Source organism: Zalophus californianus, chromosome 6, assembly GCF_009762305.2.
Source record: "Zalophus californianus isolate mZalCal1 chromosome 6, mZalCal1.pri.v2, whole genome shotgun sequence".
Lineage (NCBI taxonomy): Eukaryota > Metazoa > Chordata > Mammalia > Carnivora > Otariidae > Zalophus > Zalophus californianus.
The window spans coordinates 20,447,533-20,453,142 of record NC_045600.1 but is presented as its reverse complement, the minus strand read 5'-3'; the positions used below and the strand labels follow the sequence as shown (position 1 = coordinate 20,453,142).

The 5,610-nt window shown below is 38.6% G+C and overlaps 1 pseudogene; it reads left to right on the top strand.

The window, feature by feature from the left end:
• Positions 1-4,487: 4,487 nt before the first annotated feature.
• Positions 4,488-5,335, top strand: LOC113910275 (annotated as a pseudogene).
• The last annotated feature ends 275 nt before the right edge of the window (positions 5,336-5,610 follow it).

The window sequence follows — 5,610 nt, the reverse complement described above, 5'->3', positions numbered from 1 at the left end:
TCTAAGATATAGGGTTATTTCTTCACCTTTAAGCACTGGACATTCAGAAAAACCAGTTTAAAGTCTAAAGGTGCATTACTGACATAATAATTAGAGTGCATGCTGTTAAGACTATGGATAAGAATTTATAAAGAATTTATATAGCTTATAGAAAAAATTGAATTTAGCAAGTCTAACTTGACTGAAAATGGCAAAGGCTCTTTCATGGGAGCTTGAGTGAGCATGCTATATAAACAAGTAGATTTTTTTTTCAGGTAATTAAGTTTTTCTTTTTTCTTTCTTTTCTTTTCTTTTCTTTTCTTTTCTTTTCTTTTCTCTTTTTCTTTTTCTTTTTCTTTTTCTTTCTGCAGAAAAGTTTTCTTTCTTTTAAGGTCAAACAAACTATATCCAAGGCCTTAACTTAAAGTCACAAACCAAAGTAGCCATTATTCCTTATTTAGAACTTGAAGAGTGTATGTCACTAAATAGCAACTTGAATTGGTCAAGTCTTCCCCAGAAAAGAAGTGGGTTAGAAGTAAAAAGCTATCTCATGATGGTCTTGAATATAGCAACTTATAGAACCATAATAGATGTGAAAATCAGCAGCTTAACAGTCACTGGAGGGAGCAGAATGGATTTGGAGTGCCTCAGAAAGCTTCATTCCCAGAGAATTTTATTACTTGAGCTGTTTGGCAGCTTCCTGATCTTGTCTTTATTGTCAGAATCTGTCTTTATTCAGTATGACTCAGAGCTCACTTGATGAGGAAAGCTCTATCCCCAGGACATTTGTCACACACACACACACACACACACACACACACACACACACACACACACAGTGGCAGTTGTTTAACACTGTAGATGCCTGAAGTGGCTAAGGCAATTGAGGCAAATAAGATCACCAGAAATCTTCAAAGGAAAATTTGGGGAATGAGAAACAAAAGGCAGAGTTGATGGAATTATATTAAAACAAACATGATTCAACAATATGCTATCTATAAAATCATACTTTAAGCTTGAGGACAAAATGAGATTGAAATTACAAGGATGGAGGGGCATCTGGATGGCTCAGTCGGTTAAGCATTCAACTCTTGATTTTGACTCAGGTCATGATCTCAGGGTTGTGAGATCGAGCTCTGTGTTGGGCTCCACACTGAGCTTAGAGCCTGCTTAAGATTCTCCCTCCCTGTCCCTTTACCCATCCCCACAAAATTATTAAATTTTTTAAAATTCATAAATATGTGGAAATTAACACACTTCTAAAATAACAGTGGGTCAAAGGAAAAGTGTATGTAAAGAGTAAATAGAAAATACTTTGAGATGAAAGAAAATGATAATCTATCAAAAGTTATGGAATGCATCTAAAGTGCTCAAACGGAGATTTATAGCTATGAGCACTTATTTTAAGTAGTTAGAAAAAAAGAGTTAGACCTCAAATAAATGACAAATTACTAAGAAATTTGAAAAAATAGATGCTAAATCCAAAGTAAAAAAAAATGAAGGAAATAATAAAGATTAGAGTGGAAGTAAGTGAAGTAGAGAATAGAAAAAAGTCAACAAAACCCATATTTGTTTCTTTGAAAAGATAAAATTGACAAGCCTAGATTGACCAAGAAAAAAAAATGCAGAAGTTTCAAGTTGCTAAATCAGGAATTAAAAAGAAAACATCATTACTGACCTTACAGATATAAATATGATTATAAGAGGACACATGAACAACTGAATATCAACAAGTTAGGTAATTTAGATGAAAGGGACAAAACCACAGAAAAACTGCAATCTACTAAAACTCAAGAATAGAAATTCTGAATAGCCCTAAAACAAATTTAAAAATTAGTACATTAACACCTTCCTACCAGGAAAAGTCTAGAATTCATTGATGAATTCTGCCAAATACTTAAAGAACGAATAATGCCAATCCTTCACAAACTCTTGCAAGAAAATATTGGAGAACAATTACTCTGATACCAATACCAAAGATATTACAGGAAAAAGAAAACTAAAGACCAATATCAACACGAAAATCCTCAACAAAATGCTAGTAAACGGAATCCTGCAGCCTACAAAAAGGATTATATACAATGACCAAGTGGGATTTATCCAGGGAATTCTAGATTGCTTTAACATGTGAAAATCAGTGAGTGTAATTACCATATTAATAGAATAAAGGACACAAACTACATGGTAATCGCAATAAGTGTAGAAAAATAATTTGACAGAATCAAACACTGTTTCATGACAAAAACACTCATTGACCTAGGAATAGAACTTCCAGGAAAACCCACAGCTAACATCATATTTAATGGTGAAACACTGAATATTTTCTCCGCACCAGATCAGAAACAAGACAAGATGCCTGCTCTCACTACTTGTATTTAATATTACACTGCATCTTCTAACCAGACAATTAGACAAGAAAAAGAAGTAAATAACATACAGGTTGGAAATGGACCATTAAAACTATTTTCATCTCAGATGCCAATTAGGCAAAAAAAAGAAGAAGAAAGAGAAAGAAAGAAAAAGAAAGAAGGAAAGAAAGGAAAAGAAAGAAAAAGAAAAGGCATCTAGATTGGAAATGAGGATCATCTGTTCTCAAATGATGATTTTTGTATGTAGAAAATCCTCAAGAATCCATGAAAAACTACCAGAATTAATAAAAAAATCAACAAGGTTTCAGGATACAAGATCCATATACAAAAATGTTTAGTATTTCCATACACTAACCATGAATGTTCTAAAACTGAAATTAAGAAAACGATTTTATTTACAATAGCGTCAAATGGAATAAACTATGAATAAATTAAATACAAATCTGTGAAACTTCTACATTAAAATCCACAAAACATTGTTGAATGAAATTTAAAAAGAAGTAAATGAATGGAAAGACATCCATGTTCATAGAGTAAAAGATAATATCTTAAAGATGACGTTATTCCCCAAATTGATCTACAGATTCAAAGCACTCTCTTTTTTGCAGAATTTGAAAAGCTGATCTTCAAATTCATATGGAAATGCAGGGGACACAAATAGGTTTAATGGGTATCACAACGATATTTTATAAATAGAAACAATCATATTTTGGAGAATTCTGCTCTACCCTGACCTTTTTCCAACTTGAGGAGGCTTTAAAGTTGAGTCTATTGTTCAAGGGAGAATGAATACAAAATGGCCATGCTCTCCCTCCCTTCCTTACTGAATAGAAACCATTCTATTTGGTTTGGTTCATAGACAAAACAGCAAGTGCTGGTATAAAATAGAACAGAAGTATTTAAATTAGGACCCAGGGGCCACTGGAGGGTGTTTACAAAACTTCTGCCCCAGGAGGTCTCCCTGAGATGAATTGGCATGCTTTTTTCAATGTGGGAGAATGCAGCGCAGTATTTTACATTTAAAATGTCTCCTCATGCTCTCCAGTTCTTCTTAGCAGTCCAGGGAGAGAAATGCAGACTGCTGCCTTGAATTTACGCGACAGAAATGAATAATGCTCATTCGGAGAAATGACCTGCATTTTGTCAGATGCCATGCTCTGCACAGCCTCCTCTCCATGGGATAGCCAGACAGCGTGCAGTGCCACGGTACACAGGTTAGCAGCTGGAAAAGAAATCATGGCAAGCCAAGGCTGAGTTGCAATCCAGTGAGGAGAGATGGATATGAAGATTCACAGTCTGGAGAAACATAAGGGAAACAAGCACTATAATGGGCACTGACTTGATGCTATTCATTACAGGTCAGTTTCTGAGGTTAGCAGCTGTCTTTATCCCTGTATTCCCGGTTGTTAAAGCCAGATGTGGCTTAGGTGTGGTTAAGAGAAGCTGCTGTGGTTAAGAGAATGGGCTTTGAGGGTCTTGGGTTCTACCTCTGGAACCTGAAGAGGCAAAGTAACATGGCCAAGATCCCACAGTTACTACGATACAGTTTCATCAACTGCAAAACAGTAGAGTTTTCTTCATAGGATGGCTGTAAGGATTAAATTATCTAAGGCAGATAATGTGTTTTTTGCAAGTGACAATTATTAATCTTAGCTTTTATTAAAGATGAAGCTGATTTTTTCTTATGTCATTATTTTAGCCAGCCTTCATAGATTTCCAGACTCTTGAGCCCAGTTCTCTTAAACAAATAAGAGATTGGGTTGGCAGAGCTGTGAAGAATTATTCCCCAGAAATTATCCCAGACCTGGACTATGACTACCGTTCCAAGCCCATATTTTTTATGGAAAATGGATTTTAATGGGTTGTACAGGATGAAAAGATAGGAGATTCTCATAGTTACTAAATTCAAAGAATATGCACATCCTCAACTAGAAAGGAGAATAACAGTATTCAGATTATTCTGACATACTGATCTTGTTAGGAGGTCAAATGACTGTGTGTGTTGGGGGCAGGGTGCTGTTAAGGCACTACCGAATGGGTTGGCAGGGCTTATTACATATTATTTGTTTTCTTTTAAATATGGAAAGTAGAGATCCAGGTTTATGAGTGGCTGTCGGCCAGTTCGGGCTTGCGGGAAAGATGGATTATCCTTTGTTGGGCACTATGGATCCCGGAGGGGCCTGGCCATGCAACACCTCAGAGCAGCGAGGACAGGAACCAGGTGGGCCGCACCTCCCCCGCTAGAGGGCGCCGCCTGTGGGAAGCAGTGCCCTGGGCCCAACTGGTGGGGAGGGAGAAAGTGGAGCACATGATTCTGAAGAACCCGTGTCTCTTTACCAATAGCCAGTGCTTTGCTCATTTCTGAATCCCAGAAGCTGGCACAGTACCAGGCAAAAAACATGCCAGCAGAGTGAAGATCTTCCTAGCAATCCATGGAATGGAGATGTTAAAGGGGAAAACAAGCTAGATGCAGATCAGAAGACTAGCAGAAGCAAAGATAAGAACCAGTGCTGCCCCATTTGTAACACCACCCTTTCATCTGCTATCATGGCCCAGTGGCACTGCCTGGGGAGGACCCACACAAAGAACTTAAAGCTGAAGCAGCAGTCCACCAAGGTGGAAGGCTTGCACCAGAATAGAGGTGATAGACCCAGACAAGTTCTGCAGCTTCTGCCAGGTGACTTTCAACGACCATGTCATGGCCCCACAACATTATGTGGGCAAGAAACACAGGAAATAGGAAACCAAGCTCAAACTCGTGGCACACTGTGGGCAGCCGCAGACTCTGCTGTCACTGACTCATCAGCTAGGCAGGGCTACCCCAGCAAGATATATAAGATAGTGCTGAACTCCATAGAACAATATCAAGCTCATGTCAGTGGCTTCGAACCCAAGAACCAGTTACTAAACCAATGGCATCACCCCTGGGCCAGATTCCAATACAAAGGCAGCCCTTTTAGAAAGAATTAACCACCTTGGAAGACTAGAGGTGTTTCTGTCCGTGCTGGACAGCTGAGGTTGAACCAGCTGTGATTTTGCTTCCCATGACCATAGTCAGCCCTATTCCTCCTTTCTTACACCTGGAGAACTCATAGGCCTAAGGCAGGAGTGGGCCCCAGATGGCATCTGATTGGTCCAGGCAAATCTACCCTTGCTCTTCCCCTTTGGAATGGGCCCCATAGGCCAGGATGAGGGAAAGGGGTGAATCTCGAGACGACTTGGGGTCACACAGGGTGGCAGTTTGGAGGATGGCTTTCCTCAT